Source organism: Kogia breviceps, chromosome 17, assembly GCF_026419965.1.
Source record: "Kogia breviceps isolate mKogBre1 chromosome 17, mKogBre1 haplotype 1, whole genome shotgun sequence".
Taxonomy (NCBI): domain Eukaryota; kingdom Metazoa; phylum Chordata; class Mammalia; order Artiodactyla; family Physeteridae; genus Kogia; species Kogia breviceps.
The window spans coordinates 46443961-46471173 of NC_081326.1; the positions used below are offsets into that span (position 1 = coordinate 46443961).

Genomic DNA, 27213 nt, shown 5'->3' on the forward strand with positions numbered 1-27213 from the left:
GTGCTTTTATATTTGGCTTTTTGAGACGTTAAAGATGATCAGCCTACATTTATATAACTTTTATAAACAATAATTATAACATATGGTCAAGTCAAGATAATAAAACATCCTTTTTCTCAGCATTGTGGCTTTGATCCATTTCTGCTAAATAATTTCAGGTTAATCTCACTAAATTGAAAATAGTTCTGTGTGACAGGTTGGTTTTTTTTTTTAGTCATCAGTTTAGTAAACTGTATTATAAATACATGTAAGTCTAATTTTCAAGAAATTATAAGTTAAAAAGAAATTAAAAATCCAAAGCAAAAATATGTTGTTTAAGAATTCATATATTTAGGGACTTCCCTGGTGGTCCAGTGGTTAAGACTCCATGCTCCCGATGCAGGGGGCAAGGGTTCAATCCCTGGTTGGGGAGCTAAGATCCTGCATGCTGCACAGCGCAGCCCCAAAAAAACAACGTATATTTGTAGTAAAAATATTATAACATGCACAACGATGATAAAGATCAAAATCTGGAGAGTGGGAGAGAAGGGTACAGTCAGAGTGGGATACACAGGAGATTTCAACTCTTTTGATAAGGTTTTTTTAATATATATATAAATTTATTTATTTTATTTTTGGTTGTTTTGGGTCTTCGTTACTGCATGCGGGCTTTCTCTAGTTGGTGTCGAGCAAGGGCTACTGTTTGTTGCAGTGCGCTGGCTTCTCCCTGGGGTGGCTTCTCTTGTTGTGGAGCACAGGCTCTAGGTGCACGGGCTTTAGTGGTTGTGGCATGTGGGGTCAGTAGTTGTGGCTCACGGGCTTAGTTGCTCCGCGACATGTGGGATCTTCCTGGACCAGGGCTCGAACCCATGTCCCCTATATTGACAGGCAGATTCTTAACCACTGCACCACCAGGGAAGTCCCAATAAAGTTTCTTTCTTAAGCTGTGTGTTCATTCTGTTACTTTTTATGCTTTCTTGGATATCTTAAATATTTCATCATGTTTTTCTCAAGGCTGATAACATCACCCATTTCCCTTTTAATCCTTAGGAGCTTTTGTAGGCCTCGAATTACTTGATTGACAAGGTGAACAAAGTTCTCTTGGGCATCTTTACTGCTCTTAGTTTGGATGTGGTTTCAAAGAAAATAATTGGTCTGTAAATCTGAGCTTCTGTGTCAGTTTGATTCCATCAAGAAGCAGATGCCTATGGAAGACGTCGCGAGAGATTCATTGGAGGGAAGTGTCTTTGAAGCATAAAGAGGAGGAGCGGGAGGAGGCAGGCGGAGCCTTCCATCTGTACTGTAGGCTTGACTCCTGGGGCAGGAGAGCAGGAAGGAAGGAGCCCCGGCTAGGAAGAGCCTCAGACTGCAGTGCAGTTCTGAAAAAGGTTGGGCCAGGCTGTTGGGGTGTCCTCGAGCACACGCTGCTTGTCAGAGGAGTCCCATGTTGTGCAAGACCGGTCCGGCGCTGGTACCCTCTCTGTGCTCAGTCAGTGGCAGGGAGCAGCCCCGGGGAAGCCTGGCCTTGCAGCGAACGCGGCGGTGAATCCAGAGCGGTGGCAGCCAGGACCCCTCAGCGGGGGCCCAGTCAGCTATGCTTCCTGCAGCCAATTCTCTCGAAGGAATTCTGAACGGAGCATTCCTATAGCTGCACCCCTTGCACCCCACAGACTCACTTCTTGCAGGATTGGGGAGCACCTCTGTGATTTCTATGTACTTTGCTTAAGGAGGAGTTGAGTTGGATCATCGGTATCCCCTGTCACTGAAGGGCCACATCTAGTATTCATCCTGTCTTCCATTTTCCATTTTAAATGTTCCTCATCCACAGCTATCACCTTAGCAGGTTTTGGTGGCTTACCTAATGGTGTGACCCAAACCTTCATTCCTGAGGGGTTCCAACCTTTGCTAATCACACCCTTATCAGGCTGGGGTTGTTACACATATCCATTTACAGTTGCAGCGGAGCAAGGGCATACCAGTAATCACCCAATGGGTCACCTGTGTTCTGCACGTAGTTCTACCGTCCCCCCGACTCCCGCTGAGCAACGTCAGTGACCCCTGCCAGGAGGGTGACTGCTCTTCTAGCTTGCTGGTCCCTGGACATAGGAAGTCCAAAGTACCTTGGTGACAATAATGGCATGTAGTTCAGTAGGACTTTTGCTGTGTACCCTAGTAAGAGTGTACCCCCTTTGGTGACCAATTCTTCCAACCCTGAAGAGCCCAGAGTTTTAGGAATGATAAGCAAAGTCCTCCAGTGGGTCACTGGAAGTGATGGTAATTGGAGCCATCACTTGTATCCTCTCATCTTGTGATTTGATGCATATACTGCATCCTGAAGGATGGTACCCCATCCTTTCAGCATGTTGCCTCTGAGCTGGTGCTGACATTGTGTCTTCAGTAGGCCACTCCGGTGATCTGTGAGACTGCAGATTGTGTTTATGTGATATGATCAGTGGGTTCTGTGGTTGGGCCCACTCTCACTCCTTTGCTGAAATAGATCCTCTGGATAAAAACTGTCCTGTGGGGGGGGAAATTCATGCCTGTGAATTAGGCATTCCATTAACACCCAAGTAGTGGTGCTGGCTGAGACTTTGTAGCTCTGGTATCTGGGGATATCAGAATAGGTATCCCTGTGAAGTTGAATTGCTGACCTTTCTAGAATCAAAAGGATCCAGTGTAGTCAAGATGACACCCAGTGGTCTGTTGTTCTCCTAAAGGAATAGCACCATATTGGCATAGCATTAGTCTCGGTTGCTGACAGATCGGACAGTCAGAAACACAAGAGCTAGAGCAGCTTTGGTAAGTGGGAGTTCATCTGTTGGGCTCAATCATAGCCTCTGTCTTTGCCACAAGCAGTTCTATCCATGTGCCCATTTTGCCTCTTCCAGGGTGGCCAGTGTCACATGATGGGATCATTTTATCTACTTGGTTGTGGACGAAAGTGCCTCTTCTATGGTGGATGCCCGTACCCTCACCTGAGGGCCAGCCATTGACCACTGCCCAGAAATCTCACCTAACGCCACTTCTACATAAAACTATGAGCAGGTACCTGGCTCCCAGATTTTCTCTCGCTACTGTCTTTCAGGGCCCACCCCTTTGTATGTCTCTAATGCAGCCGTGGTGCATTTGTGTCTCGCACCCACAATCTGAGCCAAGCCAACCCACTGGTATTGGGCATTGTCCTCCTTCAGCTGGTTGGACCCCAGCTCCCCATGTGGCTGTAGGTGCAAATGGGGAAAACAGCATTAATGCAACTGTGATTGACACGTAGGTCTGAGCTACCTGCTCATTCATCTTACTTGTACCCTCTGGTCTTGCTTGGGCTCAATCACATATGTACCATTCTTGTCTTCTGAGGGACTGCTGCTGAGTTCATACAACTTTATGTATCTTGGTGGGTCTGACTAAACTCATGACGGGCAGTTCTGGACACATGGTTACTTGGTGTTCATTGTCAAGCATGCTGTGTCTACCAGAGCTCAGCAACATTTTAGGAGCTATTTCTCAAATGGCTTAATTCGCTGCAGGTGACACGACTGTGCTGTGGAATCCTAGAGTCTTGTGTTGTGATTCTGCTGCTGGGGCTTGTCTTAAACTCCACACTGCATCTCTCCCACCAGGGATGCTTCCTGTACCGGAAGGTCTGCTGGATCTTATGGCCCAAGTTTCAGAGTTGCTTGCACCACAGCCTCCTGCAGCACTATTTCCTGCCCTGGGCCCCATGCAAAGCTGGTAGGCTTCCATGTTACCCAACATACGAGCCAGAGCATAAATATTCCTAGGTGTGGAATATGTTACCTGCACAAATCAAAGGGGCCTGCCAGGCACAGTCCTTCCTTCCAATGCAATATTTTGGAAGAGATATCATGGCATTCCCCTGATCGCTAGACCTCTAAAAAGTCACTGAAGTGGCAGATCGCTGAACTTTCATAGGATTAATTTTTTACCCTCTCGACTGCATATGTCTTACCAAGGCTTCAGGGGTACTAGTCACCTCTGGCTTGTCCTGTCCAGTCAGCAGAATGTCATCAATGTAACGGATACATGTAATGTTCTGTGGGATGTCCAGTCAGTCCAGATCTCTTTGGACTATGAGAGAGTGCAGGAGAGTTAACAGCCCAAGGGCAAAATTAACCGAATAGTATTCATTCCATGTGAATGTGAACTGTTGCTGGTCCTCTTTTTAAACTGAAATGGAAAATACATTTGCCAGATCAATAACCGCATACCATGTACCTGAGGCCTAGCAACACATCTGCTCTAGCAACGGTACTATGTCCATCACAGCAGTTGTGATTGGGCCTGCTTGCATTGACATTACATTCTCCAGAATCCATCTGGTTTATGCGGAGGTCAGACTGACAAATGAAACAGAGATATGAAAGAAACCTCACCTGCTCCTCTCCCTGCTCCCCCACCCCCATATTTTAAGTCCTTAATGATGGCACTAATCTTCCCTATCCTACCCACCCCCAATGCAGTATTGTTTTTTATTTGCTAGATTTACCTTGATTGGGAGGATGGGGTGAAATTTAAGAAGTTTTTTACTTGTTTTTCTTTACCCTCTTACCTTACAGGGCAAGGATTCAATATGATGTTTACTCCAACTACATCATTCCCATTTATGCATTTGGGAACTGAGGAAACGACAACTGGGTAAGTCCTTGGACTTATAACTTACCCAGTGTATAAGTTAGACTTTAGATAGATCTACATTTATTAAATGGCCCTCATGAGCTTCCATTCTAACAGGGTCATGATGACTCTTTAGGTCTCTGGGTCCAAAAGTCCTTGCAATATCTAGCGATTCCCCCTTTCTCACAGTTCCCTGAGTAAATGGTCATAGGTCCTTTTGAGGAACCACTGTTGCGCATACTTGCTGTGGTTTTGCAAGGTCCTTCCTCCTAGGGACCCAACCACCTCTCTAGTCAGTGGTTCCAGATATGAAAGCTGGCTCAGGTCTGTAACTGAGCAAGAGCGTGCGCTTTTTACTGTGACTACACGTGGCCCCCCTCCTCCTACAGTCTTGCATTTTTCTGGTTGTAGGCATCAAGGAGTACCCTCATTGGATGCCCATCTGTTTTGCCTAAAGGACACCATGCTTTGTTTTCACAATTCCCTGCAGATTAAGACTATTTGGCTGTCCCTCAGCCTTGCTGATCATTACAGCCTCCTGGCTTCTAATGGTGAAGCACCACCCCCTGACCTCTATTACTGGTGTATATTTGGGGGCAAAGGTATGGTCACCATAGATTTTTTTAAAAAATTTTTTAAAAAATATTTATTTATTTATTTTTGGCTGCGTTGGGTCTTTGTTTCTGTGCGAGGGCTTTCTCTAGTTGTGGCAAGCGGGGGCCACTCTTCATCACAGTGCTCGGGCCTCTCACTATCATGGCCTCTCCTGTTGTGGAGCACAGGCTCCGGACGCGCAGGCTCAGTAGTTGTGGCTCACGGGCCTAGTTGCTCTGCGGCATGTGGGATCTTCCCGGACCGGGGCACGAACCCGTGTCCCCTGCGTCGGCAGGCAGATTCTCAACCACTGTGCCACCAGGGAAGCCCCACCATAGATTTTAATGAGCCCAGCTCTGGCCTGCAGAGGAGAGCCAGCAGTGAACATTTTGGTGATGTCAGTGCTCCTCTCACCAGCACATTCCTGTTGACCTTGGTGAATGGTGTGTCTTCTAGGCTTTCCCATGGAACATAATCGGTTTTAGCCTAACATAATAATATATCCATCCAGCATGCCAACTTCCTTCAGCTCTTCATTTCTTCCTTTATAGGCTACCAGAGCAACACAGGTGTTTCCACTTTGCTCAACATTGGCTATCACTTTCTCTAGGCTTCTAAGAGCCACACTTGTTTGCCCCATCTCCTGAGTCCTTGCCAGGGTGGTAAATCCCATGAAGTAAGAAAGTGCCCCCAGTTCAATGCATTCTTCCTTTTTTGAGCGTTATGTTCCTGCCCCCTTGATCAAGCACCCTTAGAATCCAGTCCCAGCAGCACTCCCCTGGCTCCTGCCAGTGTACACATGGCTCCTTTGAGGTGTAAACTCTTTTTCCTCTCTTGTCAAGGCCAACATATCCCCAGACAAGAAATGCTGGAATTTAACTTTAGTTATTGGGCTGGCAGCATGCAGTGTAGATGGGGAGAGCTCCATCCCTGCTGTGTTGCAAGGGAGAAGCCTCTGCAGCATCTTCCCGTATGGGGAAGTGCTAGCCCTTGGGTGGACCGCCTCTTCAAGTTCTAGGGATTCAGGGAGGTTTGCAGTGCCCAAATCCTTGGGACATCCTTAGAGATCTCCCACCCCATATTTCAAAATCCTGTGTTTTCTCTACCAGAGCCCTGTCCTCAGCATAACAGACCTACATTGGCTGAGCATTTAAATGTCTCAGGAGCTCTACAACTCTCATTATCAAATCCTTTGTCCGTTTCTCAGCTTTGTCTGCACTTTTACTGCAGCAGCTGAGGGCCTCTGTGGAAGCTAGCAAAGCCTCTAGTCTCTGGCTCTCACACTTACATTTAATTGTTAATGGCCCTCTTTGTTGCTCTGCAGGGCACCAATACAATTTAATTACCAGTGACTCTGCAATCCTTACAGGCTTTTTGCCCCTAGTATCTTTCAGATGCTTGAATCATCACACCTGCAATGGTAGTTTTCTTCATCAGGATATTTTTCTAGGTCATCACCACTGAAACCTCCAGCAATTGGGCCACTCAGGATAGTTTTTAATCAGCCAGGCAGTGAGTGAGCCTATTTCCCAACTCCATCTTACTGTCTATGTGTTTTCTTGAATTACTCCAAGTGTCACCTGGGTCTGTTCAGGTTCTCTGAGAAACAGACACCAATCAGGGTTAGGCAAGCAAGAGATTTATTGGAGGGAACTGTGTGTGAAGGATAAAGGGGAGGCAGCAGGAGTAGGCGGCAAGAGCCTTCCATCTGTATTGAAGGCTTGACACCTGTGACAGGAGATGGAAAGAAGGTCTGAGTACGAAGAGCCTCAGACTGCAATGCAGCTCTAGGAAGCCTTTAGCCAAGCCAATGGGGAGTCCTTGAGACAGAGTTGCCTGTCAGAGAAGCCCCGAGTCCCTTGATGACAGGCCAGCACTAAGACCCCTGCTGTGCTCAGTCACTGGCTGGGAACAGCCCAGGAAAGTGTAGCTTGACAGGAGCCTGGTGGTGGATCCAGAGGGTTTGCAGCTGGGGTTCTTAGGAAACAACACTTCCCGCTGCCAGTTCTCTTGAAGGAGATCTGCACATTCCTGTGGCTGCTACAGCCACCCACTTTCATTCCCATTGTCATTATGATTTAATACCGATTCGTATTTTTGTATAGGAGATCTCAGATCACTGTTAAGTGCACAGTAATTTTTTTACTTATCCTGAAATTAATGTAAGTGAAAGTGCAAGTCGTTTGTAAAGTGCTATTTAAATATTTGTCTTAAGTGCTATTCACTTAAGTGATATTAATTTAATATTGGTCTTAAGTGAAAGTAACTGTTATGTGATTGGGAGTGACCGTGGGAGAGAAAGCAGCCAAGCTCAACACTTAGCACTTGGCACATAGTGGGTGCTCAGTAAGCGTTTGTTAACATAAAATAAAACCCAGACTTGGGTTCCTGGTAGAAAATTTGCTTATGATTTTAGTTATGTATTTTCATGACTTAGCTCTTTTTCCTTAATGCCTTTGTCCTCCATAAGCCGAGGAATGCAGAATGTCCCTATGTAAGGAGAATGCTGCCTTAAAATATGTTTTGTCCTGAAATAGTAAAAAAAAATCATCCACATGCATGAATAAAAAACATGTGGCTCAATTTTTTGATGGTTCTAATAATAAAAATTGTATTTGATACAACAAAAAGTTGATTATATTCATTGAACTATGCATTATAGCTGGTTACATTTTTTTTTAATCAATGTAAGGTTTTTTTTTAACATTTTATTTATTTCTTTATTTAATTTTTTGGGTGCACCGTGTGTTAGTTGTGGCATGCAGGATCTTTCGTTGCGGCACATGGGCTTCTCTCTAGTGTGGTGTACAGGCTCAGTAGTTGTGGCTCACGGGCTAAGTTGCCATGTGGCATGTGGGATCTTAGTTCCCCGACCAGGGATCGAACCCACGTCCCCTACATTGGAAGGTGGATTCTTTACCACTGGACCACCAGGGAAGTCCCTGGTAAAACTCATTCTGATGAAAATATTCAAGATATTTTTTTGTCACCCATACCACACCTCAATTTGAATAAATTAATTGAAATAATTGATTAAAATAATTGAAAATATATCCATATACCAAAATTCAATCAGATATTCAAAGTTAGGCCAAATAGATGTTTACAAGATACTTTCTGATGTTATTGTTCTGTTGAAGAGTAATCACGGTAACTGAAACAGGACCCAACTGTGAGATTTTTGGTTTTTTGTCTTTTGTGTTATTTTTTGCGGTACGTGGGCCTCTCACCGTTGTGGCCTCTCCCGTTGTGGAGCACAGGCTCTGGACGCGCAGGCGCAGTGGCCATGGCTCACGGGCCCAGCTGCTCCGCGGCACGTGGGATCTTCCCGGACCGGGGCATGAACCCATGTCCTCTGCATCGGCAGGCGGACTCTCGACCACTGCGCCACCAGGGAAGCCCCCAACCGTGACTCTTAAGGGACAGGGGATGAGAGTGCATATATCCGGTCATGTAGTTAAAACACAAAGCCCCAGTTTTCCCTTTTGCTTGATTTCTTTTTAACCATGCTATATTTTTTCTTAAATTTTACAAAGCATAAAGGAGGACCACAGATTTTTTTGCTTATTGAAGGTGATGGGCACAGGTATTCACTGGTGGAAACCCTAGTACTAGTACAGTGTTCTGGCCTATCCACAAACCATTTGATCACTTTTGAAAATTTCCATGTTTGCCATCATTCTTTCTCATGTTTACTTGAGGGCATTGTAGAGGGATATGATGGAGGGTGAATGGTCACAGAGCTTACTCTCAAGTATGATGACAGAGTTCTCAACTTGAAGTCAAAGAGAGAGGTTGATAAAATGAATGGACAGAAGCATTTTCTAAAAAACAGTATAAAGTAGTTATAGTATATACATATTATACTTGGCCCATATATTGCAAATGTCTAGGGAGGGGGAAAACTTCTGAAATGAGTCTTATTCCTCTGGCACTGAAGCTTAAAGTTCAATTTAAAAAACTTTTTTCCTCAAAAATATGAAAGAAGAGTCTGGATTCACAGCTCCCAGACACCTGGGAGCAAGGCTTTTTACCTTTGGACCTGTGGTTCTCAACTGGGGGCAGTTGTGTTGCCCTGGGGACATCTGACGATGTCTAGAGACATTTTTTATTGTTACAACCAACTGGGTAGGGGTAGAAGTTTGTTGTAACGGGCGGGGCAGGTGCCACCGATAGCGGTCCTGCTCAGCCATCAGTTGGCACCGCGGTGGGCCCCTCCCCCTCCCCTTCCTCTGTATAAAAGGAGCCCGAATTCGGACTGAGGCAAGACGGTGTTTTGAAGTCTGCCATTTTCTCCTCTGCTGGCTTTCCGATTCAAGTCATTATTCCTTGCCCCCAACAACTTGTCTCCCGATTTATTGGCCTGTCATGTGGTAAGCAGAGTGAGCTTGGGCTGGGTAATACTGTCATTGGCGTCTGGTAAGTAGAAGCCAGAGATGGATGCTGCTAACATCCTGCAAGGCACAAGACAGAACGTTCACAAGGAAGAATTATCGGGTCCAAAATGTCAGTCGTGCCATTGTCCAGAGAGCCTGCTTCAGTCAAATTTAGCCAAGCTGCTACCAAAATGCCACCAGGGATCCTTCTATTTTTAAATCAAAATGCAAAACTGCACATTTTTAACAGTTTCTATTTTTCTATTTCATTAAGAAAAAAAAAAGATTCCAGTCAACAAAGCTGATCATCATCTAGCAATATCTTATCCTTACAGGCCATAAGAATGAGCCTAACAGGAAAGCACATCCTTCTCTTACAGCTTCTCCTGAGTAATCAGTTCCAGTCACTGAGGCCAACTTTCAAGTGATTTACAAAGCTGAGTAGAATGGAAGTTTACTCTTTTTTTTTTTTCCTCTCTCTTTCACCACTTGACTGATCTTTGTCTCTTGCTGTTTTTCCTGCTGGTGTTTTGGCTGATCTAAAATTTGGTTACACCTGAGCCCAGTGAACGTCAGAGTGTATACCACCTAAAAAATGCAACACCCATAGTGTGGTGTTTGCTCAGCATCTTGTCGGGGGCACTGGCTACTATTGACTTGAAGGGAAGTACCACCTGCTGAGTCACTGGATTGACCTCCTGCTACCACCCGTGGTTTCCATAGTGACGTCTCAGTGAATTGCTCTCAACAGAACCTGACTGGATGAAGAGGAGCAATTTCCTGTAATTTGAGCCTTTTAGTCATCTTGAAATGGAAACATGCTTTCCACCATTGTGAAGAGTAAATTTTCCAGTCAAAATCTTTTGGAATGAAATGCACAGAGATGTTTGAAGAAGTGAGGTTATTAGGGTAGAACGCTGAGGGAGAAAATAAGAACGGTGGTGATATGAAAGTGTTGCTTAAGGAGATAGAGAAATGTTAGTAAATACAAAGGGTTTCCAGTAGCTCCTCAGGAAAGAAAAGTTGCCCCAAATACCTTGTTATTAAGTCTGGCCACTTAGTCACTGCCAGAACACTTACCTGATAGAACCAGAGGAAGCAGATTGTTATTCAACCTATTTTTTAAAATAATCTCCACTCATCTTATTTTCAGAAAAAAGAAAGGGAAAAGAACAATCGATTCCCCTCACCTGCCACCCACTTAGCGATGTGAACATAGAACAGTCTTTTTGTCTTTTTCTTCTTTCCTTCCTTCTTCCTCTGTCCTCTTTTCCACCTCCTTCCCTTCCTCCTCCTCCTTCTTCATTTGCTTTTATGTTTTACAGTTACAGAACAGACTAGGGAGAATTTTTCATTCTCCCTAGTATGTAGATGGTGTGACATCTACATACCAGGGAGACTTGAGGACTAGTTATAGGTAAGGAGGGATAATCAAGAAATCAGGCATCTTAAGTCCTTAGAGAACATTCGTGGTCAGTTTGGATGTTTGAACAATGAATCCAAAATTGGTTGCTGCCCAATGAACATTGATTATTTATACAGGGCCTTAAAGCCCCATATTAGAAGGTACTAAATAAATATTTGATTATTTGGTGAAAGAAATTTAAAAACATATAATAGATCAGTGTTCTTCAGTTTTTTGGTATTATAACATTCATAATAGTGCTAATGGTATATACAATTTAAAATAAACATTACGTTTACTTTGATCCCATTCCTTAAAGCTATTGAACAGCTAGGGTTAAATCAGGGCCAAGAACTCATTTATTGAATGAACAAATGAATGAATGAATGAGCATTCTCTCATTTAGTCAACGTTTATTGAGTCCTGACAATGGGAGTGTGTGTTTTTAAGTTAGCCTCATGCTTGGGTCTCTTCATAAGCATTGAAGCTAATGTCCCCAAATGAACTCATTATTTTGCTCCAACTCCCAATTTTTATCTCCTTTTTAGTTCCCTATTTCTTTCTTTCTTTTTCTTTTTTTTTTTTTTTTTTTTTGTGGTACATGGGCCGCTCACTGTTGTGGCCTCTCCGCTGCGGAGCACAGCTCCGGACGCACAGGCCCAGCAGCCACGGCTCACGGGCCAAGCCGCTCCATGGCATATGGGATCCTCCCGGACCAGGGCACGAACCTGTGTCCCCTGCATCGGCAGGCAGACTCCCAACCACTGCGCCACCAGGGAAGCCCCAGTTCCCTATTACTTAATGGCACATCACCCACAGGGATACCCAGACAGAAAGCTAGGTGGAAGGAAGCAAATTTTATTAATAATAATCGTAATAGTAACAATAGCTGCTAATGTTTATGGAACTCTCACAACACTGCAAATGCTTTGCATGCACTTAATTTAAATTCATTTACTTTCAATTCTCCTAAGAACCCCCAAAAGAAGGCCCTTTATAATCCATATTTAGTCTCTGTACTCTGTGCTCAATGTATAAAAGATTCTGAAAGGAGCACAGTCTTTTTTTTTTTTTTTGGGCTGCGTTGGGCCTTCGTTGCTGCATGTGGGCTTTCTCTAGTTGTGGCGAGCGAGGGCTACTCTTCAGTTGGGCTTCTTATTGTAGGAGCTTCTCTTGTTGCGGGAGCATGGGCTCTAGGTGCGGGCTTCAGTAGTTGTGGTGTGTGGGCTCAGTAGTTGTGGCGTGTGGGCTCAGTAGTTGTGGCTCGCGGGCTCTAGAGCACAGGCTCAGTAGTTGTGGCGCACGGGCTTAGTTGCTCCACGGCATGTGGGATCTTCCTGGACCAGGGATCGAACCTGTGTCTTGCACTGGCAGGTGGATTCTTAACCACTGCGCCACCAGGGAAGCCCAGGAGCACAGTCTTAAAGGAGATGGACTTGTGAAAACAAGACATTGCAGTACATTTTGATGCCTGGGAGGATACTACAGCCTCTCCCAAGAGAAAGGGCCTAGCTTCCTGCTGGGGAGGAAAAAGCCTCCCGAGGTGAATGATGACCACCCGAAGCCGCTGGTTCTGGCGTGTTGCCTGGGTGAGTAGAAACACAGCAGGACTGTTTTCAAAAGAAATCTGTGATCCCTCATTCAGATGTGTCACTATGAATGAAGGAAACTGTTACAGCAATGCTTATCAGAAACCTATTACTTAGGTCAAATAATATATAAGGTTTAGGCTAATATTCTCTAGGGAGATAAGAGAGTTGAGGATAGGCATTTCACTAGGCACTAAAAATTAAGGGATCAGAAAGCACAAAAATTATATCGAGGGCTCTTAGGGCAAGTGGTAGGTAAATATAAAGGTGGTGTGAGCAGCAGAGGTGCCGAGCCAGAGTAGGGTGCGCTGCAGGTCCTGGTGGGTGACCCACGGCAAGCTCAGCCACCGGCAGGTGCCCACACACGTACCCATGTGTGCGAAGGAGCGGGGAGAAGGCTGGCTGCAGTGGAAAGGGAAGACGTCTTCTGATCCTTATGCCCATAAACCCATCCAAACAAAGGAGGGAGTCAGGTTAACTTTTAGGGCCAACTTTAAAAATAGGCCTGAATGATTTTGTGGTTCCCGCTGTCCTGCCTCCACTAAATAAACCATCTCATTATTGCAACTAAACACAAAGATTGAAAATACACAGATTGGTTAATACATTGATTTTTGTTTGTTTTGTTGTGTATAGATTGAGGGTCATTTTGTTACAAGGAACAGTATTTTCCCCAAGGCAGTTCAAGAACTTTGTGGGGAGGAATCTCACAGAAACCCAAGGACAGGACCCCCAGTACAGCTGAGCCAGATGGCCAGGACTCTGGAGCTGGGTGTTGGAGGGCCACAAGGAAACGAGACTCCTGCATCTGCTCTGCCTGTTCCCTACCAACTGGCTTCTTCTCCTTGCTTGTAATTGCTGCTTTTTTGTAACTTCAACTCTTCAAGTCCACAAACGGCTGCCCCAGCCTGATTCAGCATGGCTTTCTTGACCCATCAATTGGCTCCTTACCTCTATGTCTTTCAACTTCAATTCCTGAGAGAGGGAAATCCGTTAGTTGGGAATCACTTACTTGGGGGCAGAGTCCTTTGTGACAGAGTCATGTCAGAGGCCCTGGCCAGCAGATCTGCCCTTGACCACTCGCATAGCATGGGCTAGAGGTGGGACGTCTTCAGAATGAGCTCTGGGGATGCAGGTCCCACAAATGCTTAATCCAGTTCATTTAACCATCAAAACAAATAGCACTCAGTATTTTGCAATCATATCAAAATAAACCACATCAGTATTTTGATATGGGCAAGGAGGTGAAGAAAATAAGAAGGACTTGGGAGTCCACAGTATGGGACAGGTCACTCCTGAGCTGATAGAAGAGCACAGAGAGAGGAGATTGATGTCAACCTTAACTCACTTTGACTGCCTCTGCTTTCCTAGCTCCTCTACTCCAGGTCTCCTGATGCTCGCCCCAAACACATCCCAGTCTTGCCTCTGCTGTATCTAACTGAGGTAGGAAGTACAAGGGAGGCTTGGAATTCAGTTAGGCTCCCTAGACCCTCAATGTCTCCCTGCATCTGGTTGTAGATCCCAATCCTCCTTTCTCTCTATGGTCATCCTGAGCCCTGGTGGTGAGTAATGCCACAGAATTCTACTAGTTCCTACTAAACTGGCCTCCCCCGTGGCTGGATCCTGCTGGCCAGGCCCTACTTTCTGGCATAATGGACGCTTTGGTATGTGTCTTGTCTGGTTCCTGCACTGAACCACCACTCAGAAACCCTCCCTCCATGCTCTGACCAACCACTAATAAGCCCCTGAATGCTGCTCGAACTTGCTAAACCACAGCACCTATGAGAGCACTGCAGAATTACCAGCATCCACAGCTTCTGTGTTGCCAGGCCAGACCTTATTCTTTTTTTTTTTTTTCAGACCTTATTCTTGCTGCTGAGGTCCCAGCATGCCTTGCCCCTGAGAACAATTTTGCAGACTTCATAATTACCTCAAAGGGAATTTTATCTTCACCTTAGCAGGGATAAAATAGAAACTCTGTACGGAGGTGTTGTTGTCCTGCTAACACGTTCAGGAAGCCTTGCTTTGCATGATTTATGAAGCTTTTTGTTGGCTTTAACACCTTGAACTTACTCATGAAGAAACGTTTCCCTAAGGATTCCTTAATCAAAACGGCTCAACGTTAGACTTGTGAAAAAGTTCCCTTCAACAATTAGAATTTGTAGGGTATTTAAGCCCAAATATTGAGTTTGGCATGATGGTAATACACATTCCTCAAAGCTATTGTTCTCAATATCCATAATTTTAATTAAAAAATTCATTTGAACTTACTTATGTTATCACTGTACATAGAATCCCAAATATAAAAGTTTCAAACTCAAACACAACAACTAACTAGAACAAATATATTTGAGTCTAGTTTCAATTCTTTAAGGAAATAGGTCAGAAATGAATTTATAAAAAGCAATCTTGTTAATTAGATTCTTTCCAGGTGAAATGTGAAGCTTTGAATAGCATTACCTATTCTGATTTATAATTAATGGACTCAATTTCTATTGTAACAAAATTTCCTGTTCATCCATCAGGGACTTTCAAATCACTATCATTCATTTTATGAAGAAAAAATGTGAAATAATCCTAGAGGAAATATATATTTATTTATTTATTTTAATTTATTTATTTTTTTTGCGGTACACGGGCCTCTCACTGCTGTGGCCTCTCCTGTTGCGGAGCACAGGCTCCGGACACAAAGGCTCAGCGGCCATGGCTCACGGGCCCAGCTGCTCCGTGGTATGTGGAATCTTCCTGGACCGGGCACGAACCCATGTTCCCTGCATCGGCAGGCAGATTCTCAACCACTGCGCCACCAGGGAAGCCCGGAAATATATATTTAAAAAATAATTTTACAGGGGCTTCCCTGGTGGCACAGTGGATAAGAATCCGCCTGCCAATGCAGGGGCCATGGGTTCGAGCCCTGGTACGGGGGAAGTTCCCACATGCTGTGGAGCAACTAAGCCCGTGCGCCACACCTACTGAAGCCCGCGCGCCTAGAGCCCTCGAGCCACAACTACTGAGCCCGCGCCTAGAGCCCGTGCTCCGCAACAAGAAAAGCCACCTCAACAAGAAGCCTGTGCACCACAATGAAGAGTAGCCCCTGCCTGCTGCAACTAGAGAAAGCCCACGTGCAGCGACGACCCAACGCAGCCAAAAATAAATAAATTAATTAATAAAAATAATTTTAAAAAATAATTTTACTAGTGATGTTTTACTTAAATTGGAGTAAATAAGGTAGAAGAAATTAATTACTCCAAATCTGTTTATATTCCATAATAACCAATTAGGCCTATAGTACATGATTATAGGCAAAACACTATCCTCTCTGAGACTCAGTCATGTCATATGTAAAACGGGTATATAAAATGGATATACCTACATCTTCAGAGAGCTGAGGGTTTCTAATGAGACAATGTCACAAGTAGACAAATGGCAATCTTGACAAAGATGTGTGCTTCAAGATCTAAGAATCAAAGTCAAATGTGGACCTGGTGGTGTTTATTATTTGAGTCAGCCAGTGAAAGTAACCGTTCAGAATTTCTTTGCTGCCCTTGCAAATGCTTTTGAAATCCTTGGCTGAAATTCTACCCTTTCATTAAAATAACACTTTAGTAAATTATCAGAAGCAGAGTGCAGTGGGCATTTGTCCTCTTTGTGGCTGCCCAGTATCTACTCCGATGGAATCCATTCTGTGTGATTATTGGAAGTGACGGAGCCAGACGTTCCCTCTCCCCATTCCCTTATGGGAAAAGCCAATTGTATGTTTCTGCCCAGTGCTTTGAATCTGGGGCTAGTGAACTATTATACAGGGACAGGTTTGTTTGTTTGTTTGTTTGTTTGTTACGGTACGCGGGCCTCTCACTGTTGTGGCCTCTGTGGTTGCGGAGCACAGGCTCTGGACGCACAGGCCCAGCGGCCATGGCTCACGGGCCCAGCCGCTCCGCGGCATGTGGGATCTTCCTGGACCGGGGCACAAACCCGTGTCCCCTGCATCGGCAGGCGGACTCTCAACCACTGCGCCACCAGGGAAGCCCTACAGGGACAGTTTTGAATTCATACATGGAGGTGCATCCAGCAGCAGCAGAAGGCAAAAATGGCTGTCATGTCCATTGAGACGTCACAAACAGACCATTCTTGCAGTGGAAATTTGGCCTGGTTCCTGCTCCCTAACTTTCCCTGGCTCCTCCCAAATTTCCAGCCTTGGAGTCTAGCCTTCCCATCCAATCTATGACCTATCTTCTACCTTTCCAACAAATTCCTTTTCTGCTGAAGTTAGCAATAGTCAGTTTCTGTTTTTTTAAGAACAAGCATATAGCTCTGAGCCAATTAGTTCATTAGGAAATTACCATTTGGTAGTTACATTAGAAATAACTCTCTTAATTTTTCTTAAGTAAATCTTGCCTTTCAGAGAATTAATTTTCTTAAAAAAAAAGAAACAGTTGAGTGAGAATGCTACAAAGAATGGTAAGCCCTGTATTAATTTGGGTATCTTGCATATGAACTGCCTCCTCTAATGATTTCAATGGGGACTCTTTTTTTTTCCTGTTGGGAATGTGTCTTTCCCTTTCTCTTTCCATTTGTAAGTCTGTCTTGCTTTTCTCAAGACTGTTTTTTAGGGACTGCCCTGGTGGTGCAGTGGTTAAGAATCCGCCTGCCAATGCAGGGGACACAGGTTTGAGCCCTGGTCTGGGAAGATCCCACATGCCGCGGAGCAACTAAACCCGTGTGCCACAACTACTGAAGCCCACGCGCCTAGAGCCCATGCTCCCACAACAAGAGAAGCCACAGCAATGAGAAGCCCGCGCACCGCAACGAAGAATAGCCCCAGCTCACCACAGCTAGAGAAAGCCTGTGGGCACCAACGAAGACCCAGTGTAGCCAAAAAGAAATTAATTAATTTTTTAAAAAAGACTATTTTTCTCATTGTTCAATCCCTGCCCTACTCCACATTCCTGCCACTGTAGCCCCAGTTGGTCAAGGAAGAGAGATTCCATAGGGAGGAGCGCCAAGGAAGGGAATGTGCGGTAGCATCTGGGAAGGGGAGGAGGGGCAGGAAGGAAAGCCTATCACATTGCTACTTAGTAAACTTCACTTTCCTACATTCCCTGGGCAGTTTCTGCTTTCCACTCTTGGGGTAGAGAAATGAGAAAGGGGTAAAGGTAGAAGAGGAAAGAAAACCTTGTTGCCATAACTCCTATCCTCAGCCCCTTATTTCCAACTAGACTGCAAAGACCTGTGCATTGTTTATTGTTGATTTCTCAGCACATAAACAGAATCTAACAGATGCTAGACTGAGCTTGTTGAATAAATGTGAGGGATCTCTTCAACATGATTTATATAGAGTCTATTCTAGCTATATTAAGGCTTAAAATAAGTTTTTATGAACTGGTTTGGGAACTCATTCATGATTTGTAACGTATTCTATTAGAAATTATATTCCAAGAGTCAAATAGCAGTCTTACAAATTAACTTCTATAAGGCAAGTTCAGATAGACTAGACACTGCCCTTCCAGTACTAATGTTGCCAGTGATGATTTAGTAGGTAAAGGAGATTTCAGCTCAAAGTTGATTTGTGTTGATGAAGAAAATATTAACAGGATCTTAATATATGAATTGGCTAATAACTTTTCTCCATTTTAAGATTATCTGCTCAAATTCTACCTTCATCAGTAATTCTGCACCAGAGAGCTAAAGTGAATTTTAGCAAAATATTTAAGAAGTTTTTGAAAGTGGCAAAGAAACCTCAGGAGCCTCCCTCCCCACAACCACCCACATTCCTCTTCCTACTGTCATCCTACACATCAATCCCTGCCTTCTCCTCCAGCTGCCATACCAGCATCCTACACGCAACCTCCGGCTTCTTCTATCTGCCCTGCAACTTGGTAGCATTGCTCCACTAATTAGTTTGATAATTACCCGGATGCTAGATTTCTACCTTTGGATGTCCCAGGCTCTTCCCTTTCCATTAGTAATTAAGTCCTAAGTACCTTCTAATTATCTTCGAGTCTTCCCTCCTCTCCATCCCCACTGTCAACACCCCAATCTAGCCCCTCCACCAAACTTCACTCAAAGTACATTTAGGAAGCAAAGACTTCCCAATAGGTCTTTTTACATAAATTTCTCCCTCTTCTAATTTGTTCTCTACCGTTTGGCCAAAGTAATCTTTTTAAAAAAGCAAATTTCACCATGACTCTCCTGTGTTGAAAAGGTTTTCCATAGCTGACTGTTGCCATTAGAATGAAGTCCAGGCTTCGCAACACAGTCTGCTCTCTCCATCAACATCACACCTCCACCTTGTGCCACACTCCTCCTCCATCTCTGCGTTCACCTAACTGAACTTCTCTCAGTTCTTTGATCACATTGTGCTTTCTCCTGCCTCAAAACTTCCACAGTTTGTTCCTTCTGCCTTCAGGGCTTGTCCCAAGTTCTTCAGATTTTCTTAAGCACCATTTCCTCAGAGAAAACTTTCTGGACCCCATAGGGCAGGAAGTTCCCTCATTCCGAAATCTCTGAGCGCTTCTCTGAGAGCTCAAAGGAGACACAGACCATGCTTGTCTTATCCTCAGCTGTATTCTCAGCTCCCTGACCTGCTTTGTCACATCACCACTTATGGGCTAGCTATTACTATTCTCCAAGTTTGGAAGCTAGTAGGTCTGACTCTTTCTTTCTCTCGGTTCCAATATTAGATTCTCACGTCTGCAACTTTGGCTGTCCTTCTTCATTATGGCATTTTTGACGATGATTTTCTGTCTTCTCAGCCTCTGTTCGTTGTTGTAAAATGTCTATGAAAGGTCAGCAGACTCTTCTGCCTTCAATATTAGCCAACACTTTCTGCGTCTGGAGCTTACTCCATCCTTAAGGGTATTGGGAAGATAAATGGAAATGATTAAGATGTACCTTCCAAAATATAAAACATTGTACTATAAGAGTTTGCCAAAGGGAATTAATATAACCAGATATCTGTAGAAGAACTTTATGAAGACCCTGTGTATCTCTCAACCTTAATATCTAAGATTGTAGATACGTTAGTCTGTAAACAGCATGTAAAAGCAAATTTATTAAAGTCTGGGACAACTGCATTACCCAGCTGTACACAGCATGTTCTTTCTTCAGACACTGAGATAAATGAAAAAAAAAAAGGTTGCCATGGAGATAGTTAAACTATGCCCTTTGGCTAGCAGATGAGAAGTCCATTTCAACATGGGAGAAGAGAATGTATTTTGCCTTTCCAGTGATATTTACAGATTATTCGTATCACAATTGCAACCAAGTTATTAAAGCTCAAATGCTAAACCTATAAACATTACACTTTATGAAGACTTTTGTTCTTTTGCTAAAACTTATTTTTCCATTAATGTGCAAACCTTAAAGCTACTATCTTTTTTCCTCAGAAAATGTATTTTTAAAGTTCTTCCCCCTAAGATGTTATTAAACTCTTCCTTGAAATCTATTCTACCACACAGTTGGCTTCATTTCCTTTGAAGCTCATATTTTATTTTTGAATCATTTGTCAGAGGCAATATGTAGTATCACAAAGGATGCGCCAGCACAGGAAATGCTTATGAAACATGGAAAACCCACTTAATAATAACTCATATTAATCAGTTAGCAGAAAGATTTGTGGGTGGTCGTATTCAGATCCTTATGTACTCATTTAGTCTGTTCTCCAAAATTAAGAAAGTCATTACAAATCCGTAGCTGGGAAAATCTGCCAGCTGATGCAAGCATTTCCTGCAGGGAGGCAATTTGTCAAGGTTAAGCTTACTTTGCCTGGTTGGGTAAGATAGGTTCTGTGGATAACAAAGAGGAAGCTGGATTTTTTTTGGAAATTCAATGTATTTTATGTCATCATAAATCTGACCATGTTCCCTAAAATATTGCTGCATAAATCTATTTCTCAGGTGTGATAACTTAAAAGAGATTTGTATTTCCTAGGGAAGTAATAATTTCCCTCCTTTCCTGGCATTGGGTATTCAGTCACAGCCTTCCATTGCTGAGGCCAAGGTTTAGGTAATTTCTTCCTTCGCTTATGCTGGTGTTGACTATTTATAATCTGTATGTGTGTGTGCGTGTGTATGTGTGTGTGTGTGTAAGTGTTTAATTGGTCATTTACAGGGAGGAAGAATAGTAGAGACAAAATACTTGGCTAAAATATTCTGAACTCCAAACCAGGACCCCTTAAATTTCTAAATTTGGGTGAGTCAATGATCATGTGGCTCATTTCTCATCTTCCCCTCATCCTCAATCTCCACTGTCTTTCTCTTAAATGTAGGAAAACCAAACGAGTCAATATGCATAAAGATCTTTTAGGACCTGAAAAGGAAGGCCACAAACCATTGAAAGTAGAAGATCAGTTTTCCTTTTTTCTGAAATGAAGTGGAAACAAGCATCTTCACACTTCCTAGATTAAGAGAGTTGGAAAAGGAGTCATTCATTGTCCAGGTTCTTGTTATTATCCATAAAATCGGTTATTTTACTTCTCCATCTAAGAATCTTTTTAATGTTTGTACAAGGAAAAGTGTGACAAACAATGAAATAAGACCAGCCTAAACCCATTCCCTGCCCCCTTCGCCATTCCCAACCCTCCACTAGGGAGGCTAGAAATGCTAAATATTTTCTTTCTACCAGGCTTACAGTTAGGTCTGGCCATGTGACCTGTTCTGGCCAATATGGCATAAGCAGAGATCTACTGTGAGCCTTCCGGGAGAGCTTTTTTTTTTCCTAAAAAGGGGCAGATGTGGCTGATGCCACCTTCTTCCTCCCAGAACTCATCCATCTTTCATTATGTCTTAAATGTGAATGTGATATCTGGTACGGTGGTAGCCATACTGTGACCATGAGTCCAAAGTATGAGGCTAAGTAGGATGGAATAGAAAGATAGGAAAGGCCAGGGTCTTTGATGGCATCATTCAGCAGGAAATCTGACCTCCTGTCTTCTAATTCTGTGAGACAAATAAATCCCTACTGGTTTAAGCCACTGTTAGTTTGGTTTTCTGAATACTTAACAGCCGAGAAAACATCTTAACTGATACCAGACTTGGTCTGAGTTTCAGTCTAACCACCCCCCCACCCTACCCCAAAGGATAAACACACTTTTCATTTTATTTCTTGGCTATTTTAGGTGAGATTGTTCCATCTGTAGTGATCATTATAAGCTTTTTTCAATTCGGTAAGTAAGTAAACTCGACTTTTCCAAAGGGTGGAAGAGAGGTGATAGTCTAGTGTTATGGAAACATTTGCACGTTATCAAGTTGTGCATGTAACACAGTTCAAGAATCATCCTTAGGGTGGTAATAATTTTTAACCAGTTTGGGAAATAAGGCCAGTTACAGGAAAGAGAAAATTTAAAGTTAATCCCTTTTAATCAGAGGTTCAGGTGGCTCATATCAAAGCATTTCTTCGTGTGTAAGTTAATAAAACTGACTTCCATACAGTAGAAAGCACATCTTCCCTGTAAGGATTCTTTGTTTTTCTACCCTAAATCTGTATCCCTGGGAATAGAACCTGCTCTCCTGGCAGATTCACCTGCTTTTAGTAGAGTGATGTACAACTCTTCTAAAGCACTTCTCCTGTTGATTTCCCCTGGTCCTAATTAGCACTCCTCAGAATAGTAGATGTACTTCTATAGTTTCTAAGCTGTCAGCTGCAGTGCCATGTATCTTATCAGCTTCATCACCTGACACTATCAAGTTCCCCAGGATCTACTAGTCACTTCAGATAGCCAGTCGTGTTCAAATTAATGTCACTTGTTCTGAACCAATTCTCCATCAGTTATGGGGAAACAGTGCTAAATAATTTATACTGCTATTTAACAGATATCAGCTAAACTTTGAGCATACACACTCATAAAAAGGATTCCCCTGAAAAGATAGCCTTTTATGGTTCTTTAGAAAATTATTTCAATTCAATGGGCTGTATATTCCATCAAAATCCATGGCTATAACAATGGTGCATTCTGTTGATTCTGGCTTCAAATTTGCACGTCAGATCATTAAGTAACAATCATCAACTGCTTTTGGTTTTAAACTGAGGTTAAGTTCACATAACATAAAATCGACCAGTTTGAAGTGTACCATTCATTGGCATTTAGTATATTCACAATGTTGTGCAACCACCTCTATCAAGTTCCAAAACATTTTCATCACTGCAAAAGAAAACCCATACCCATTAAGCAGTCACTCGCCATTACGTCCTTTCAGTCTGGGGCAAGCACCAATATGCATTTTGTCTTTATGGATTTACCTATTCTGGGTATTTAATATAAATGGAATCATTCAATATGTGACCTTTTGTGTCTGGCTTCATTCAACTAGCATCAGGTTTTTGAGGTTTATCTACATCATAGCAGGTATTGGTACTTTATTTCTTTTATGACTGAATAGTATTTCACTGTATTCATATACTACATTTTGTTTATCCACTTATTCATTGATGAATATTTGGGTTGTTTTCACCTTTGGGCTATTGTGAATAGTACTGCCATAAACATTTATGTGAGAGTGTTTGTGTACCTGTTTTAAATTCTTTTGGCTATATACCTTGAAGTGGATCTGCTAGTCATATGATAATTTTATGTTAGCTTTTTTATTTTTTTTCCCGCGGTACACGGGGCCTCTCTCTGTTGTGGCCTCTCCCGTTGCGGAGCACAGGCTCCAGACGCGCAGGCTCAGCGGCCATGGCTCACGGGCCCAGCTTCTCCGCGGCATGTGGGATCCTCCCAGACCAGAGGACGAACCCGTGTCCCCTGCATCGGCAGGTGGACTCTCAACCACTGCGCCACCAGGGAAGCCTCTATGTTTAGCTTTTTGAGGAACCACCACACGATTTTCCACAGCAGCTGCACCATTTTAGTTATCCATCAGCAAGGTACAGGAGTTCCAATTTGTTCACATCCTTACTGACACTTGTTTTCCTTTTTAAAAATTATATCCATCCTACGGACTTCCCTGATGGCGCAGTGGTTAAGAATCCGCCTGCCAATGCAGGGGACACGGGTTCGAGCCCAGGTATGGGAAGATCCCACATGCCGCGGAGCAACTAAGCCTATGTGCCATAATTACTGAGCCTGCGTGCCACAACTACTGAAGCCTGCACGCCTAGAGCCTGTGCTCTGCGACAAGAGAAGCCACCCCAAAGAGAAGCCTGCGCACCGCAACAGAGTAGCTCCTGCTTGCCACAACTAGAGAAAAGCCTGCATGCAGCAGCCAAGACACAACACAGCCAAAAATAAATAAATAAATTTATTTTTAAAAAATTATATCCATCCTAGTGGATGTAAAGTGGCATCTCATTGTGGTTTTGACTTGCATTTCCCTAATGATTAGAGAAGTTGACCATCTATTCATGTGCTTGTAGGCTATTTGAATGTCTTCTTTGGAGAAAAGTCTATATAGATCTTCCTTGACTTTTGGTGGGGCTAAGTCCCAATAAACCCATTGTAAAGTGAAAATATCATTAAAAAATGCATTTAATATACCTAACCTACTGAACATGATTCAGCCTTGCTTACCTTAAACATACTCAGAACAATTACATTGGCTTACAGTTAGGCAAAGTCATCTAACACAAAGCCTATCTTATAATAAACTGCTGAATATCTCATGTAACTTATTGAATACTCTACTGAAGATGAAAAACAGAATGGTTGTATGGGTACAAAATGGTTGGAAGTGTATCGGTTGTTTACCCTCATGATCTCGTGGCTGACTGGGAGCTGTACCTCACTGCCAGTGCCCAGCATCTGGGAAATAAGTATCCTATTGCATATCGCTAGCTAGCCCCAGGAAAAGAATAAAATTCAAAGTTCGGTTTCTATTGAATGTGTATCATAAAGTCGAAAAATCACCATAAGTTAGGGATCTAACTCTTTGCCCATTTTTTAATTGGGCTATTTATTTTTCTGTTATTGAGTTGTAAGAGTTCTTTATATTTTCTGGGTACAAGTCCCCTCTTGGATATGTGATTTGCAAATTTTCTCTCCAGTTATGTGGGTTTTTTCAGTTTTTGACAATGTCCTTTGATGTACAAAAGTTTTAAAGTTTGATGAAGTTCAATTTATCTATTTTTTTCCTCTATTGCTCATGCTTTTGGTGTCATAGCTAAGAAGCCATTGACAAACCCACGGTCATGAAGATTTACCACTGTGTTTTCTTCTAAGACTTTTATAGCACTAACTACTTTTGTGAAGTTAGCACAGCGTGACCACTTAAAAGAAAAGTAAAAAGAAGTAAAGTTTATGTACTAACCTGCTCCAGACAGAGCTTATTTAGTGATGAAGACTTTGTTTTCAGTACTGTATAATTAGAAGTTGGTTCTGGATTCTGCTACCTAGCTACCTAGACGTCACCTTGTTCTCTTAGCATCTAATTAACAGAGATTGTTAACTGATGAGCTAAGTGAGCAAAAGACAATTTAACAAGAAGGTCAGCATAGCCCATGGAAGACAGGCAGATGGTTTGGTGACAAGAAGCCAGTCTTCTCACCAAATGAAGGCTTCTAGCACAAACCAATCTTTGCTATGTTTCAAAATACCCACCACATAAACTCATTTCATTTCTTAAAATACTCCATTAGTGAATATCTTTCATTGAATATCAAGGCAGAGCCTCTATTAGTAAGATGTTAGATGTAGCTTTGAGATGAGTAATAGGAGCCCCTCAGAATGCTATCCAACAAGCAGAGCCAGTCTTTGGAAAACTGGACCAGAGATTGACTTTGTCTTTAGTACCCGTTTACCTACTGAGGTTTCAAAGAAAGATAGGCTAGACTTCTGATCAACTTGGGCCCCAACTATGAATGATTTTCTTAGTAGAGCCTCCACAGATGTTTAACCTTGCAGGTTGAAAAATTAGTTTTTTTCTTCTTACAAAATTGTTCAAGTTTAGGGACAACTCATTCATTCTAACTTAACTCAGAAGAGGCTGATTTATATGTTAGGATGCCAATTTCAGAATTTACAGAATTTATATCTATCCAGATGCCAACATTGGCTATGTGCTTCAACTTCTCTCTCTTAGTGGTAAATCCAATTGGGAGACAAAATGTTGGTGCTACATTTTGGTAGAAACTCAATAAGGATGTGTGCAGTGGGTCCAAGTAGGCTGGATCTTTACCTATTCTTCATAGTATGTGGGTTCTTGAATATAAATGTTAGTTGATTTTCTCCAAAGAGGGTCTGTCTTTCAACAGGTACACTGTTCATTCCCATCCACAGCTTTTCTTTATGGTGGGTTGTAGCCTGAATAAAAGCATATTCAGTGTATCCAGGAGCCATCAGTCACTCCATCTGCCTCTCTACATACGCTTCCTTCCATACCAGGGGAGCACTTGCTCTTCTACTAATCTAAAGCCCTCCTACAAATGGCTACCCCCCTGGCTTACACTGAGTAATCAGTGGTTTCAATAACTTAAAAATAAGTCCCTGAGCCACCCAAGTAGGAGGGAATTAATGATGCTATATTTTTCCTCCTTTTTCTTCTCAAAAGGGAAGGAACCTGAAGAAAAAGTGAGTTCTAAGTGCATGTAGTACTGACTTTCTTACACACCAAACCACAACATTACTGTAGACAAACAACATATTGATATACCTTAGGGTTTCTCAGAATGGGATCTGTGTATCACCAGTTGTACAATACACAGGTTGATTTCTTCTGTCACACAGATGAAGAACTTTTAAGGTTATACATTTATGTTAATATATGTTAGAAAAGGATGTAACTAGCTTATCAAACTCATGGGGTCATAGATACCATTGTTTAGGATGAAGCTAAAGTTTGAAAAAAATTAATTGTTTTAAAGAATTACATTAAACAGAGTATAAATGGTATGAGGATATGGCCAAGATGATAAAGGTAGCTCGCAAAGACTAAAACTGGGGAAGCCCTGAACTTATTTCTTATATTAAGTAACACAGTTCTAGCAGCATTTATGCAATCTGTCTTGATAGCTGATTTAATACATCCAGCTAATCAAATGCTATTCCCTATCTTCTACTTTGGTTCTAAATGCTTACCCCTCAATTGCTTGACGTTACAAAGTATCAACTTCATTGGGAAAAAAATGCTTACTATGGCAAGCTCCACATGGGATGTCTTCTCCCAATTTTCCTCTTTGTGTGCCAGCATTTAGATTAAGGTGTTATCTATAAATGCACTCCCTTGTGATTATGCCTCATCCTAACTTTCTCTTATCAGTAGGTCAGCCTTGCCTTTCTCCAAGTTTTTCTGTTCACCCACTCCTGAGCTGCATCTCTTGTGAAATTTCCATTTAGCCATTTATTTTCCTATCTGGCACTAAATGTACATTATTTTCCTCATCCGTGACATTCTTATCCGCTCCTCTTCCTAGTTCTCTCTGCCTACTGCAACACTTGGTGAAAATAATAATAACAAAAATAGTTAGATGTAATTACTGGCTATTTTTATAAAATTGAGTGTACCTTGCCCCTGCTCTATTCTAGGTATAGTCTAACTAGATAATTGACATTGGTCCTCTGAAGCCAAAGTGTCCTGCCATCTGGGGATGCTGGGTAAGTCTAATATCAGCTTGCTCTCTTGCCTTCCTTTTCTTAGGTCTGAGGCCGACTTCCAATCCTCTCGTTATGACAGCACAACAAGAATCTGAGGCATTTGACAATATCACT

At 42.8% G+C, this 27213-nt stretch overlaps 1 long non-coding RNA gene across 2 annotated transcripts; it reads left to right on the top strand.

The window, feature by feature from the left end:
* Positions 1 to 2620: 2620 nt before the first annotated feature.
* On the top strand, positions 2621 to 27213 carry LOC131743666 (uncharacterized). Of its 2 annotated transcripts, XR_010837502.1 has the most exons (4): positions 2621 to 2778; positions 2868 to 3024; positions 4557 to 4635; positions 27143 to 27213. It is a non-coding gene; the product is annotated as an uncharacterized lncRNA (long non-coding RNA). The 2 variants fall into 2 exon arrangements; XR_009331887.2 differs by lacking the exon at positions 2621 to 2778 and having other exon boundaries at positions 2811 to 3024.